Below are 16,628 nucleotides of genomic sequence, written 5' to 3'. Positions count from 1 at the left end.
CAGAGCAGTGCTACATTATGACTTTCATGGGTCTTTGGCACTTTGCCTTTGTGAGCTGCTTTCTCCATGCAAAATGTTTTAATATCATATTTTGCAACTATGTTGGCATAAAAACAAATTTATGAATATTATATTACACTTATTTTAACCTGAAAACTTATTTTTCTTCTAATTTTACAAGAAATTAAGATATTTTCATGGGCTTCTAACAGTACTGTCGACCCTCAGCACTACTCCACTGTGTCCAATGGGGAAGTCAGCCTCTGTCAGGGACCTGGGTCTGGACATGAGGTGTGCTGTGGCCTGGGGTAAACTCAGCCTCATAGGGATGACTCACAATGGGTGGTGGCCCACAGAGCATTCTCTCTCCTTAGCATGGCAATGCTAAATGCCCACAGAAGAAATGGCCATCTAACTTTCTACAAGAAACTGAGCCACTGTTGTGGTGTCCATAAGGGCTGCTTTCTTAGGAGCGTTAGGCCAAGAGGAGACCCATCCTAAGCTAGCTTCCATGCCCCTCTGCCTCAGCAGCTTGATCAGTGAACAACCTTTCCACATGGACACCAAATCACCGTTCAAACACACACTCAACAGTCCTCAGGATTCTTCCACCTAAAATGAGCTGAGTATGTCTGGCTTCAGGGCTCACTGCATTATCCCCAACTTAGTGCTCAGCAAGTGGGCTTCTCCTCAGCTTCTTCCCCCAACTCCCACACCAAGCAGACATAATTCCTTAAGTGGGATTTTTGCTACCATTTACCCCCTTTCATCCTCGGTCTATGGACAAACTTTCAGAGGGACAGGGAAAAATGGAAAAGGGCAAACCATGTGAGAGAGAATCATTTAAGACCTCATCTAACAAGACTGCCGTCAAAAAGAGTGTCACTCATCCCTGAGGAGGTTCCTGTAGTGTGGGGAGGTATGGATCAGATATGTTGTCTGGGAGGTTGCTGATCAGAATGAAGCCTGGAGAAAAGGCTGGAAAGTAGGACAAGATAAACTCTAGCACCCTACCCAATTCTATGTGGCCTAACATCTATAAAATTACCTTTTTGTTGTTTGAATTTTAAAAATTGGTGGTAAAATCATATTACATAAAATTTGCCAACTTAATTTGTAAGTGTATAGTTTGGTAGTGTTGAGTATATTCTTACTGTTGAGCAACTAAATCTCTAGAACATTTTCATCTTACAAAACTGAAACTCCATACCTATTAAACATACCCCTTTCCCCCTCTCTTACCCTCTGGCAGCCACCATTCTATTTTCTACCTCTAAGAATGTGACTACTCCCAGTGTTGTTCTTTGTGTGTTTCTGTCACTAATGTGGAAAAAACATGGGAGCCAAGGGAAGAGGAAGGCAAGAGAGAACCTAGTTCCTCTTTTAGAGTAGTTTCCATGTAGTCAGCAGTAAGTCCTTTTATATAGGGGGAGCCACCGGTCCTGGAGAAGGCATGGTGTTATCACCTGGGAGCTAGCCCGGGACTCAGGTGGGGTAACATCAAACTCTCACTGTGGGACCTTGGGTAAAGTCACCTGGCCCTTTAAGCTTCAGTGTTCTACCTGCAAAATAATCCTATTTTCCTCAGCTACTCTCTTGAATGCCACAGTGTATGTGGAAGCTCTCCACACTGCAGTAAGAGTGTGTCAGCACTAACAAAAGTGAGGCCGACTGAGTCCCACTTGCGTGCCGAACTCTGTGCTTCATGCTGCTCTGGACTGCAGCAGTGCTAGGACAGGTGTTATCATCAGCCCTGTCTCACAGACAAGAGGTCTGAAGCCTGGGGAGGCCGAGTGCAGGCCCATGGCCACAGCATCAGGAAATGGGAGAGGATCTGGACCCAGTCTGACTCCAGACCCCTGCGGTTCTACACCATGTTACTTGAAGTCTTTCAGTAACTGACAGTCGCCTTGCCTTTTTCTTTCTTTGTTTTTCTATGCTTTTTTCATCCAAGGTTGACACCTCTTCCACCCCAACCCAGATGATGATCTACCCTGGGAATTTTGCTCTTCCCTAAAAGGACTCTCTTGGAGGTCCCCAAGGCAAGTACTGGTCTTCTCTGTGGGTCTGTCTGGAGCCACCCTCTATTGTCACAGCTGCACAAAGTCTGGTAGAGTTATATCTAGACAACCAACACTGTAGTCTAGGCAAAAATCCTCAACTCCTGCCCACCCCAGCCACAGTGGATTGGGTGTTTAGTGTATAAAAGCCCTAAACCAGAATTGAAGCTAAAAATAAAAACAGCTTGGCTCTGAGGCTCCCGGAAGGGAAGGAATCATTTTCAGTTCTTTGCCGGTATTTGTGGCTGGACAAAAATAAAAATGCAACCAAATGTAGCCAGTTGTGCTCTGCCTGCTGCTTCATAAACCCTGAATGAGGATTCTAGGGTGGCCAGGCTGGGCTCTGCTCCCAAAAGCCTCAGGGCTTTTCCACTTGAGCTTGGGAAGGTTGCATGGTGGTTCTCTGTATCATCAGAAGGAGATTAATGCTATATTTCCAGGTCCTTCCAGGATTCATTCCTGTTACTTAGAGAACAGGCCTAAAAAGATTATCCTCGAAAAGGAAATGAAGGTTCTAAACTGCACAAGATGCACCACCTCCCATGGGGTGCTGTAAAAAAAGGCCCTAAACAGGAAAACTAAGAGAACGGGGTGTGACATTCTGACTGGGCTGCAGATGGTGGCTACTGGCCATGGCATGCTCATGCTCCAACGCTGCTCTGTAACTCTGGGCTGGGGGGTGGAAAGCTGCTGCCACAGATCAAGCTGGAAGTAAGTCTATGATTCCTCATATATGGCAGGATTGAAAAAGATCCAGAGGAGGACAGAAGTGAGGGGGTCAGCAAACAGGATGTGGGCCAGGTCAAGGAAGGGATAAAGTCCACCTAGTTGTCCCCTCTCCAAGAGCAAATTTTCTTTTTAGCTTCTTTGCTGGAAGACAAGAGAGAACATCAAGGTAAAAAAAAAACCCACTGGCTGCTGAGTTGCAAGGTGACACTGCTTTGCAGCTTGAAATGTGAAGCTCTGAGAGCAGAGGCTTTTATTCATGGAACCACTGAAGGCCTTCATGGGTGTACCTGGGTTTATGATATAATTAGCAGTTTTGTCACTTTGTTGAATTCATCCATTTATTCATCTATTCAGCCATCTATCCATCTGACTATTAATTTATTCACCCATCTAACCACCATTTATCCATCCATCCATCCACATATCCATCCTTTCATCTCTCCAGTCATTGTTCCATATAAACATTTAAAGATGAAAAAGATGCAATCCCTTCCTTTAAGAATATCATATTCTAATGGGAAGAGAGCTCTGAAAACAAAACAAAAAAAATTACACTGTATATAAGCAAAGGTGTTATGAGAGCAAAGAGGAGGGTCCGCTAACTCACTCCTGGCTAAAGGAAGGTTTTCCCAAGAAAATGGCTTTGAGTTTAGTTTTACAGGCTGAGTGTAACTCTCCAAGAGAATGGGCAGAGAGTTCTAGACTTAGAAAGCTATATGTGCATTCCCATGGGAGGCATTTGGAGAACAGACTTGCCTTGCTGGAACGTGTAAGTGCTTTCTTAGGAGGTGAAGTGGATAAACTATTTTATTGAGATATAGTGGGACTTCAGTTTTTATTTGTTAGAAGACACAAGACCTCACAGAGAGAGAGAGAGAGAAAGTTAGAAAGCATCTCCCATGGGCAAAGTCACGCTGCAAACCCTTCTTTCTTTCTCCTTTGTGGGATTTTGGGCACACACATGTTCTGAGCATGTTTTTCAAGTCACCAGGTACATAATTCAAATTATGCAGTTGTTTATGGGCTCCAGCCACTTTAGCCACTGTACCACTGGCTGGGTCATGTGACTTCCTTTTACTAAAAATTATGGGTCATTAGTAATTTCCATAGGCTACAATAGGGCTGTGGATGGAAGCAAGTGATTGTGACTTTAAAAGGGCAAGATAAGGGATCCTTGCAGTAATGGAAATAATCCACATCTTGACTATATAAATGTTGATATTCTGGTGGCGACATTAAACTGTATATAGTTTTGCAGGATATGTGAGTTATTACTGGTACTAACAGTATACTGGATCTCTTTGCATTATTTCTTATAACTGTATGGAATCCTATAATTACCTGAAAATTAAAATTTTAATTAAAAATACTAAGTGTATACATCATGCAGTAATATAAGATAAATCTATTAAGTCGTTGAGAAAGTTGTGAGGCATTTTCGCATAGAAAAATACCTCATGACTTTACTGATGACCTAATAGTATCCACTAAATTTTTAAGAGACAGTGAGAAAGAAAGAAAAAAAGAAAATAAGGAAGGAAGGAACGAAGGAAGGAAGGAAGGAAGAGAGGGAGGGAGGGAGGGGAGGAAATTATGATAAGTCAGAATTTATTTCAATTGTTCAGAGGCCAATTGACCTCAACTTTGTCTTCCATGGTATCCAACGTTTGCTTGATGACATTTAGGTTGGTTATTTTTAGTTTGTAACTTCCAAATGTCCTAATAGAAATTAAAAACCTTTATTTTGACATCTGTTTAAGGAGGGAGAACTTTGATGTCATAATCTAAAATTCTCGCCCTTGAGCAATTTTTTTTCATTTGTTTATATAAATTCCTTTTAAAAATAACTTAAAGATTACTGTAGGAATGTAATTATTATGTAATAGCAAAACATGTATCTCATGGGACATGTGAGAGGGCTGAATGGTTTCACATCTGCAAAAGGCTGTGTAGTGTTTCTTCAGGGCTCAGTAAATGGTGTTAGTGGCAGCTACTCTTATTATCATTATCCTCATCCCTAGAAGCCTAGAGCTCAGAAATACAAGAGATTTATTTCTCCTTCATAGATGACTGTATTGGTCAGCAAGGCAGTAACAAATGAACTCCCAAAGTTCACTGGGTTAATACAATAAAGACTTATTTCACACTTATGTGAAGGGCTTGTCCCATCATACATTATGCCATCAGAGAAAACATTTGGCCTCCAAGGCTGCTGTGCCAGGGAAAGGGAGGGAGCGCACCAGCTCTCAATGCCCTGAAAGAGCATGACTCATATCACTTCTGTTCTCAGACTGTTGGTCAGAACTGCTAACATGGCACTAACCACAAAGGAAGCTGAAAAACCTACAGGAACACTCGGGTATCTGCTGAGCAAGATCATAATAATCAACATACCTTAAGCATAAAAACAGTAATGATGCCTTTGTCCTGTCCTTTCTTCCTCCTTCCCTTCCTTTTTTCCTGTTAACATAGGCGCGTACTGCATGCTACGTGCTGTGTTAGGTATTTTACACACATTATCTCATCTAACCTGTAAAGTGACTCTTGAGGTTGACAATAATGTAGTTATTTTAGATAAGGAAACTGAAGTACAGAGAGGTTACACTAGTCATCCAGAGTCACACAGATGATGAATAAGGCTTGTGCAGAGATCTCTCAGACACCAAAGCCTGTGGCTTTAACTCTTTCACCTTTCTGTTTCCTTAATTCTTTTGTGTTTGGCTGACCAGGACGCTACCCAATAATCTCAGGAGGACAGTCAGTAACAGGAGTATTTGCTCATGTTATAGCTGGAGAAACTGAGTCAAAGTACACTAGGAAATCAACACTGAGCCTTCTTGGCTTTATTGCCCAAGGCCTATTTGCTGGCCTGCATTTTTTATTTTAGAAAAAGGCTCCCAGAGTCCCAGGAAAATTACTGCTCATGGGCAGGCAGGGAATCCCAAGCCATCTAGAAAGAGTATGTATCTTTGTTTCTCTTTCAGACCTAGGGTATCTGTCCATTCAAAATGTCCCCAGGTGTGTTCTCAGCCCCGCCTATCCTATAGGTGACTCTAGGTGCCCTAAAGAGGTACCCTATACTGGGGCTTGCTCAGCACCTCACCTTACTGAGATCCAGCTCAAAACCTCAGAATGAAAAGAAAACAAGTACAAAGCCCCCAAACCACCCCTTTTGAACTTTCCTGCACCTCACATTGGACCAATTTTCCTCCAATTACACGGCTGTTAAGAAAATGCAGAGCACATCAATGGCATGAGCCTGCCTTGCCTCTGACCCCTGCCCCAGCTGTTGCCATATGCCTAAATACTCTGCATCCAGAAGACACTGGTTTTAGGAGAAGAGGAGGGGCTGCAGGAGGAGCACAGGAATCCTGTCCATGCAGCTGCAGGGGAAAGCTCTGACTTCACAGAAAATGAGCCAACAAGTACAAAGCAGCCTCTTTTCCAGCATGGCTGACCCACAAAGCCTAAGTTAATGTTGCTTAGAGTAATGTAGGGGAGTTCCAGAGGCTGTGGCCAGAAGAACCAAACTATGTATATCAGTAGGCTGAAACTTAAAGGCATGAGTCTCTGAGGATCCCCCAGAGGATTGCACATGGAACTATATTAGTATACTGAGGGCTCAGATTCCAAGAAAACAGGTCTAGGGTGGGAGAAAAAACAGACTGTGCATATATGTAAATGTATGTAAGTGTACACACACACACATGCATACACTGAAGACATAATGCACATGTGACTTAATAAAGCCATGTGGCTTCAGAGATGGTCAAGTCCATCCTAGTCACTGAGACCACCTGTCAGCAAAAAGCTCAAATCCCCAGAGTGGCTTCTTTACTCCATGTATCATAATGGAACCAACAGGGCAGGCAGCTTCTCAGGTTCAAGAATCATGCCTGGATTTCTAGGAAACTCCAGTCTTACAATGTTCCCTGAATCATGGTTTTTATACGTGCTGTTCCCTCTTCTAGTAATGCTCGCTTCTCTAGGATTTAACACGCTACCAGGAGGCAGCTGTAGAGGTGTTAAGAAGTGGTCAAATTCTGGAAATCATCTGAAGTATTCACATAGAATTGAAGGTGAGGTATGAAAGAGAGGAGACTCAAGGATGATGCTCAGGTTTGGGCTGGTACATCTGAAACCTAGGAGATGAGAGAAGAATGAGGGTAGAGTAGGAGTGGGGGATGGAGAACAGACTTGGACGTATTAAATTTGATCTTCTTATATATATCCAATTATAGCTGCCCAGCAGAAAATTAGGTTTACAAATTTGCTGTTCAGTGATAAGGCCAAGACAGAGAGTAGGTGGTACTTAAAGCTATGAACCTAGAGTGGTCACCATGGGAGAGGGAGATAAAAAGGTAAAAAGAATAAGGATGGAGTCTTGGGCTAGACCATCCATTAGAGACCACAGACAGAAGGAAATAGTGTGGTTGGAGGAGATGTGACAGTACTTGTGAGGTCGAATGAAGAAAGGGCTCCAGGGAGCGAAATCCTGGTTTGTCAAAGGCTTGGAGAGGTAGAGAAAGATGAGGATGACATTGGATTTAGCAACATGAAGTGCACTGTGACCCTGGAAAGAGCAGCTGGGTCTAGAGGTAGGGACAAACCATTAACTGTGGTTGTTCAAGGATGGGTGGAAAGGTCAGTTCTGTGGTTAAAAGCTATGCAGAGGAAGACAGATCTCACATGGCTAACAAAGGTTCAAATTCCAGCCCTGGCTGCAACCCACAGGATGTACATGTGTGCCCAGGATCCTGAAGGATGGAGAATTGGATGAAGGGGGATTATGGCAAGACCAGGCCTTGTTGGGGGGTACTCACTGTCTCTTTCTCTTCTTTTCTGTCTCTCTCATGCATGCACATGAAACGTGTGGCACTGAAAAAACACGAAGATGATGAACAAGAATGGGAGGAGAAAATCAGAGAAAAACAATGATTTTTGAGATATGGAGAGAAATGAGTTGAAAGCTAAGAGAACATGAAATCAAGGGAGCTTTTGTTATTTTTATTATTTTTAAAATAACTATTTAATTTTATTTATTATTATTATTATTATTATTATTATTTTTTAATTTGCTATAGGCACGTATGCTCACCAGAGAGAGAAAGAAAGTGAAGGAGAGAGAGAGAGATATAGTGAGAAAGCAAGCTGCCAGATCCAAGACTCAAACTGCAGTCGGCTATGTGGGAGTTCCGCACCTTAACCACCATGCCAGCTGCTGACCTCTATTTTTATTAAGTTAGGAGAAATTTGCAACATGCTTATATACTGATGAGAAGAATTGGGAAGAGAGGGTAAATTGATGATGCAGGGGATGCGGGAAAATGTTTAAGGTGAGGCTCCTGCACAGGTAACAGGGGAGTCCCCAGGGTTCTAGAGATGGCAATGGTTGTTACAGGGCCAAAAACGGGTCCGTGGCAACAGCAGGGAAGGTAGAGGGCAAGGACAGCCTACAGCAACTGTGGTGGTAGCAGTCTGTGGAAGGTCGAGTCTGATTAGTTTTATTTTCTCAGTGAAAAATGAAGCTGGATTATCAGCAGAGACCCAGGAGGGGGAAGGAGGTGTTTGATGGCTGAGAAGAGAAGGTGAGAAATAGTTGTCTAGGAAAGGCTGGAGGGTTGCGGGGCAGCAGCCAGTGCTCACTTGAGGTTAGTGATCATGAGCTGTAAGTGAGATTTGTAGATACAAGCATGTGTTTTCTTGGTCATGTTCAAGTCCCCTGGGTGAGAGGGTGCAAACAACAGAGAATTGGATTTGGGTTAGGGTTTTCCAGGTAACAATGATGAAGGAAAAAATGGACTAGGAGAGTGAAGGATACAATATGAAAACAGGCCATGAAATCTATGCTAGAGAAGGAGAGAGGGGAAGTTATAAGGTAGTAGAGGGATGGTGACAAGATGAGAGTCCATAAATTACAGACTCCTGCAGGGTCAACAGCTCTGGGACAGGACCTGGGGCTAGGGCTCAGGAAAGCAGAACTCCTCTAAGCCTTGGTTTCCTCCATCAATAGAACAGTGAGTTAGACAAGATGATTCCTAAAATCACTTATTGTGTTCTCCTTGTTCTGAGAGCTAGACTGGATACTTAGATTCTAATTCCAGCTCTCAATAAACTGTGTGTGCTTAAGATTTAAACCCCTGTAACTTGTATTTTTTACGTGCACAGCGGGAACAACAATATCTACTAGAACATCCATGCAAGTGTTAAGTGCCACAAGAAGAGAGGTTTTTATTTTTTTTCTTGCAACTCAAAGCTGAGAATAATTTCTAAAACTAGTAAGTGCTCAATTAATGCATTTTTAGTGGCTTCTTGTTTGAATGAATGAGTGAATACCTACTGAACCTATCTCACAAAATTATGAGGAAGAGACGCAATGAAGACAGCAAACTTTGTGAGGAGCTAAAAGTGCTACAAGTTGTTGTATGATGCTACCCAAGCAACCCTGTGCTGGCTATTTCATTACTGGCTATAGAAATCTGAGTCTTTTTTAAAATTTATTTATTTATTTCTTCAGAAAAAGAGGAAGAGAGAGAGGCAGGCATCCCCAACAAGGTCCTACCACAGTCCCCCATCCCCAGCCAGCCAGGATCACAGGCATGTACCTGCACACCCAGCATCCCAGCATGCTCAGGGAGACCTTGGGACATGAACTCATGTGGCTTCAGCATCAAAGCATGCTGTGTTACCACTGTGCCACCTTGGCTAGCCAAAAAAATCACAGCATTTTGTAAAGAATCTATGAGAATATTGCAATAGATTATAGGAGGGCTGCAATCACAAGACAAACTGAATGCTTTTTCATAGTGCTTGAAAGAGGGTCTTTGAGTGTTTGGAGCGAGAGGCTCACAACTTCCAAACTATACAGTGGGATGAGGCAGAAGCAGAACAGCTTCATGACAATGAAAACATGGTTCAGGTGGTGTCCCTACATCAGAGAGCATAAGAAAGGGGTTTCAATATCAGCAACATGAGAGGTGCTAAAAGGAAAAGCAGGAGGCCCTCAAAGGCTAACTTTACCTTTTCTATGTTGCATGGGAAAAACTACAGAAGATGATGTTGGGGGCAGGGAAGAGCTATCTGTATTGCTCTGTAAAAGGACGCTCCATCAAGACATGCTCTGAGCAGCCAATAGTTAATGTCAAGTCATTTCTACTAGGAATTAAGGAGGAAGTACTTTAGGCAGCTATGAGGATTTTTTTCCCTCCATAAAATCCCCAAAACAATGCAGCCAAGCTAGTTCTAAGTAGGATGGCATGAGCACCCACCAGACTCCATGTTCTCTCTGAGTTATTCTAGGCCCTTCATCTGGGTCTCCAAGCCCTTTGACCCACAGGTAGGAAACTGACAGATGCAAATTGGAAGAGAAATACTCTAGCTGGGAGATGTCAGGAAGGGCAGGTGAGACTCAGCACAAATTTTCTGGGAGTGTACTGTTTAAAATGATCCTGTTTGAACCCACTGGCCTTTTCTTTTGTTCTGAGTAAGCTCAAAGTGAGAAGAGAGGAGGGAAAAAAAAGATTCTGACAGCAAGAGTCAAACATTCCTATCTTGTGAATGACGACTTTCTCTTTCATTTTTGTTCTAAACACTTGTACTCTGCCAGATCTGTTAATGACGGTGTGCTCCTCTGTGTGTTTACCTAGGCATCAAGATAGGTATCTACTTATCTAGCAACAAAGGAGATCTTTTAAGCCTTCTCAGGCATGAGCCAGAGAATGCAGGGTAATTATCTGTGACCAATTCTCATCTATAACTAATTAGAATTTTACTTCTCATAGCATTTCCTTCCTGGTTCAGTTCCAAGGGTTGTTCCCTCCCGCCTTATAATTTATTTCCTAGAAAAGGAAGATATCTGGATATCATAGCTACAAGATGTAAGCAGAATAGGGTGAAAGGGGAAAAGGGACACTTTTCAGATTGTGTAATTGCTTTGATCTGATTGAATCTTCTTTAGCTGATCTCCCTGCCCCCCTTCTTAATGCCTTTCCAGCACGTGAAAAATTTCTCAACCCTCTGGCTATTGCATTTGAACTGAAGTCTGCAGAATAGTTTAAGAGCCCCTGCTCACCTCACTCACTCCCACCCCAGGCGAGCAGTTCCACATCCCAACCACAGCTTCGAGATCCCATCCAAACTTGTTGGCGTCTCGAACTGAATCCCAGATGTTCACTTAGTGAGAAATAAATGAATGGTCCAAGCTGTGGATTGAACCAGTGATCCTCACAAATAGATTCCAGGTGTGTTGGCCTCCGGATCGCTCTCTATTACACAAGCATAAGCGCATGCGCACACATGATACTCATTCGATCCCCAAAAGAACTCAACACCATCTCCAGATGCAGAGCTAGTATAGAGGGGACAAAACTAGTTACCTGACATGAAGTACATCTTTTCACTTGTGGATGAAGGCAAAGAGCTGCAAATGCATACTCCTTCGCCTTTAATGATCAAAATAATGATGTGTTTGGTGTTCAAAATTGGCTTCGGGCCTAAAAGAGCTTAGAATTGTGAAACCATCTGAACTGCCATCATTGTTTATTGTCAGTCTTGGCTGACTCCTGCGTCTCTATGTGCTGGGTTCTGAACATTTATATCTCCCCAAAATTCATATGTTGAAATTCTAAATCCCACGGGGATGATGTTAATTGGGAGGCTTTAGGAGGTGATTAGGTTAGGGAAGTGGAGCCCTAGTGAATGGAATTGGTGCCCTTATAAAAAAGACCTCAGGGAGGCCAGCGGGTGGCATAGTGGTTAAGGCACTGGATCCCACATGGCCAGCAGCAGTTCAAGTCCTAGACCTAGATGTTTGAAAATCACACCAGGTATGTATGCATGCATGCCCAACATCAAGAGAGGAGACTGTTGAAAATCACACCAGGTATGTATGCATGCACGCCCAACATCAAGAGAGGAGACTGGAGAAGAAGCAATTGCCACATGGCCATCCCCCCTGAGGGATGGGGGATTTCTCAATTTTCCTCCTACTGTCTCCCAAGTCTCTCCAGCAAGCACATGTGCCCTATGGCAAAAAAAAAAAAAAAAGGCAAAGATCTCCAGAGAACTGCCAGATCCTCTGCTATGTGAGGATACTGTTAGAGGCAACCATCTACTAGAAAACAGGATTTTATCAGACACCAAATGTGCCGATACCTTGACTGTGGCCTTCCCCAGACTCCAGGACTGTGGGGAGCCCGTTCATTGTTTAGGAGCCACCCAGTCTATGGTATTTTGTTACAACAGCCTGAACAAACTAAGATGCTGTAAAGCTCACATCATTACAAATTCAACAAACATTTAACTCTTTGCCTACCTGGGGGCAAACTATGTAGGGAAGAATCAAAGAGAGAAGGAAACAGCAAAATTTAAGTCACTTAACTATAAATTGATTAAGAAATTCAATGTTCACCAAGTGCTTATTCTGTGCCTTACTCTAGACACAAATACCAATAAGGCCTCCTACTTAAGGAACTTATAGTCTAGTGGGGGAGGAAGATAAAGTCCATTGGAAGCCGTAGAAACATGTGACATGTGCTAAGAAAGAAGGAAACATAGGAAGCTGCAGGAGAAGTTATGTTGTATGTATGTACGTACGTATGTATGTGTTGCTTCAAATGACGACGCTGACAAGGTCTTCTCCAGAACGCTTTATTACCCCAGGCTTCTTACAATCTTCTTCTTCTTCCTTTTTTTTTTTTTTCCCAGCCCACCCGGGCTCCCTATATATCCGTCCCGCAAACCAGTCCTCTTTTGCCACCAGGCAAGCACTGATAGGCTGAGGCAGTGCCTACGCGTTCCGGAACAGGAACAATAACCAAATATGGGCTTGTTTATGTAGAGGTCTGGGTGCTCTGTTTATGTAGAGGGCGGGGGTGCTCCACATGTATGTATGTATTGTTTTTTCCCATAGGGCACATACACTAGCCAGAGAGAGACAGTAAAAGGGAAAATGGGATGGTCACACCACAATCTCTTCTCCATTCTCCTCCTGGGATTTTGGGCATGCATGCACATGTGCCTGGGATGTGATTTTCAAGCCGTCAGGTCCAGGACTTGAACTGCAATCTGTTGTGTGGGAGTCCAGTGCCTTAACCACCATGCCATCTGCTGGCCCCAGTGGGAGAATTCTCTGTGGTTTCATGGATGAGGTAATAGTTGATTAGCATAGTCAAGAAAAGGAGGAATGAGCCAGGGAATTAAAAATGGAGAAACGACATGGGACCAGCAGTTGGCCTAATGGCTATGTCGCTGGACTCCCATGTAGTCGGCCGTGGTTCAAGTCCTGGACCCGGTGGCTTAAAACTCACGCCGGGCGCGTGTGCGTGCGTGCCCAAGATCCTGAGAGGAGAATGGAGGAGAAGGGATTGCGGCGTGGCCATCCTCCCTAGGGGATGATTTCTCGCTTTCTGTTTCTCTGTTTCTTTCTGTCTTTCTGGCGAGTGCATGCGCCCTGTAGCAAAAACCTCTTAAAAAAAAAAAATTGAAGAAACTACAGAGAGAAAACATGGTCAAAGTCACTGAGCCCGACACCACAGAAACAATGCCTATTTTAATATGCAGAGTGACAGATGAAGAATGTCTATGGAATGGGTGGTGAAAGGCTTTGTAGGCACAGGCCACATGAGGCTTAGGGTACTGTGGCCCAAGCTGGCACGATCAACACGTGGAACACTGTGTGGTGGGCCTGGACTAGAAGTGAAGCAGAAAGAGAACTGACTACTAGCCAGGACTCATAGAGGAGGTAGGTCTTGAAAGACAGGCAAAAATAAAGGGGTAAGGTATTTCAAGCTCTGAAGATAGTGTGAGCAAAGCTCCAGGCAGACGACAGGGAAGGGCCTGCCCAGCATGATCCAGGGGGTGGGTACATGTAGAGATGAGAGAGAAGATTGGATGGATGGATGAAAACACAAGGGGTTTGTGGGATGCCAATGAGTCTCAAAAAGCAATTGTCACACCTCTTGCAGAGGGCAAATAAATGCACAGGTGCTTTATTTGAACCATATATTTTATGTTTTGACAAAAATGTGTAACTTTTTCATAGTATGACTTAAAGAGAGAAGAAAAAGGAGGCTGACTTAAAAGTGAAATGAAAGAAAATATTAAATAATGACAGTATAGATGTTACAGTGATCACCAAAACCACGAAGAGAGCATAGAAAATGCGGGCACTTGGGAAACACTAATGCATAAGGAGTGGCCCCTGGAGTTTCTGAGCAGGATCTGCATGAAGAAAGCCAGATGGTAAGAAGGAAAGGCAGGGAGTGGCGTGCTGGATGTGTTGGAGGGTTGGAGAGGGAGAAATGGGAACTGATGAGGGACAAACATGAAGGAGATCGTGGTGTGAGTCATAAGAGAACAGAGCTAGGAATGAATGAAAGAAAGACACAGGGCAGAGACAAGGCAAGACTGAGCGGTATGCTGGATGGGGGTAATAGGAATAAAGAGAGGGTGTGGTAAATTGGTTCATTGTTTTCAATTCTTTCCTTCTTTCATGTTATAAAATTATACACCCAAGTCTTTGGCATGTGTCTTTGCAGTATCTTCCTTTAATTCAGGCAGTATATATCGCCTTGCTCCATTGATACCAGGATTGGCCAGAAACTTATTGGTCAACAGAAGGTTGGTGGATGTAATATGAGTAGAGGCTTGAAAAGTGCTGTGTGCTTTGGCTTCATCTCTTCTTCATTTGCATCAGGAAAATATGCCTCAGATACCCACAAGTCCAAGGAGAAGTCACAGAAAGATCCTGAACCCAATCCATAGCCCAAATCCATGCCTTACTGAGCCTAGCTGTAACCATAGAAACCCAGCCAAATCTAGCCATGCCATGACCCATGTATGAGGAAAATTAATGTGAGTTTTTGTAAGCCACTGAGATTCTGAGGTTATATGGTTAGAAGAGAGAACTGACTAAAACAGAGGAGGCAAAACTGGGGTGAGACTTGCAGGGGTCTCAGTACTGACCTCCATGTCTCTACTCTTGTACTAAACCCTACTTCCCCCCGGCCCCCATGATTATCAAGTGATCCCTCTGTTCCAAACTCCTCAGTGACTCCCTGCTCACTTTAAGGTTAAGTCAAAGTCCTTATAATGGACCGTACACCACTACCTGACCCGCTCACCTTTCTAACCTTTTCCTCTTCAAAATTTACCTTACAATGCCCCCACTTTTCTCCAGCTGTTCCAGCCACATGGCTTTTCCCCTACTATGGGGGAGGAGGAAAAGTATCAGACTGCCTTACTTTGAGCCTCTTTCCTTGCTTTCTTCTTCCTAGAAAACATGTCCCTCAGGTATTCCAATCTCCCTGCATCTCCTTCAGATCTCTGATCAAATATCCCTTTCTCCAGGGAAACTTTCTTGACCATCCCAGGAAAAATTGCAACTCCATCTTTGTACTCTCTGAAGGACTCCCCTACTTTCTTTTGTTATTTTTAATTGCAGGGACATGGGGAGAGGGAGGGGAATGTGCACTTGCCAGAGGGAAACAGAAAGAGTCAGGGAAAAAGTACCCCGGAATGGGGCCTGGTCATGCCACATCCCTTCGCCTCCATTTCTCCACCATATCAGGATTCGGGGCACACATACACATATGCTCAGATGTTTTTCAAGCTGCTAGAGCTGGGATTTGAGCTGCAGTTGGCAATGTTACCTAATTTTTTTTCAAAGCATTTATCTGCCCTAATATATATTTCACGTCATTATTTAGTTTACTGCCTGTCTTCTCTCACTGGAATTTAAGTTCTAATGGGTAAGGATTATCTCTATGCTGACTATATTCTGAGCACCAGTGCCTGACACACAGCACAAATATTCCTGAAATAAATGAATCCAAGGTAAATCAAGATATATTATCTTACGGATGTCCCAGATGCACGTCCACCATGGACATCATTATTTCCCTCCACCCCAAACCTACTCTTTTATTTTTGGAGAGGTTTTTGCTATAGGGCGCATGCACTCACCAGAAACAGAGAGACAGAAAGCAAGAAATCAGCCCCTGGGGGGATGGCCACGCCGCAATCCCTTCTCCTCCATTCTCCTCTTGGGATCTTGGGCATGCACACACACATGCCCAATGTGAGTTTAAGCCATGGGGTCCGGGACTCGAACTGCGGTCGACTACATGGGAGTTCAGTGACATAGCCATTACACTAATTGCTGGTCCCAGAAAAGCAAGCCACCAGGTCTTGTACCGTGGTCAGCCACACGGGAGTGTCTAGTACCTTAACCACCACTCCACCTGCTGGTCCCCCCAAACCTACTCTTACTCACATGGTCCCCACCTCAAGGGATGGCTCCTCTTTTATGCTTCTTTTTTTTTTTTCACTTAACTTTTCCTGTGTGCAATCAACTGCTATATGGTACGAACTTTGTCTTTGTAATTTTTTTTTTAATTGCCAGAGGGTGTATGCCCTTGCAGAGAAAGATGGGGAGAGAGAAAAAGAGAGGAGAAGAGAAAGTTCTCCCCAGTGGGCTGCTGTCATGCTGCAAACCCTTCTCCTCCATTCTCCTCTCGGGATTTGCCTCTCAAACACACAGGCACCTGGCATAATTTTCAAGCGTTTGGGTCTGGAATTCAAATCACAATCAGCCATGTGGGAGACTAGTACCTTAACTACCATGCACCTACTGGCCCCAGTTTTGTCTCTTTAAATAACTCTAAACCACTCTCTTCCCTAAGTCCACCCCCAGCCCCTGGCTCAGGCTGCCAAGGTCTCCCTCTGTATTACTGAAATGGGTTCCTACTAGTCTCCCAGCCTCTAGTATCATCATTCTCCTCACCCTCCCACTTAATTCTTAATTCTATTCTCTTTATTGCAGATGGAATGATGTCCCTG

General features: G+C 43.7%; 1 protein-coding gene across 5 annotated transcripts in view; it reads right to left on the bottom strand.

Annotated features, from left to right (window-relative positions):
- SLIT3 (slit guidance ligand 3) overlaps positions 1-16,628 on the bottom strand; it is a 782,476-nt gene that overhangs the window by 545,737 nt on the left and 220,111 nt on the right. The window lies entirely within an intron of this gene.

Source organism: Tupaia chinensis, unplaced genomic scaffold (assembly GCF_000334495.1).
Source record: "Tupaia chinensis unplaced genomic scaffold, TupChi_1.0 Scaffold000234_1, whole genome shotgun sequence".
In the NCBI taxonomy this organism is placed as follows: Eukaryota; Metazoa; Chordata; class Mammalia; order Scandentia; family Tupaiidae; genus Tupaia; species Tupaia belangeri.
Note: the sequence above shows the minus strand (reverse complement) of the source record. Positions and strands in the feature narration are given on the sequence as shown.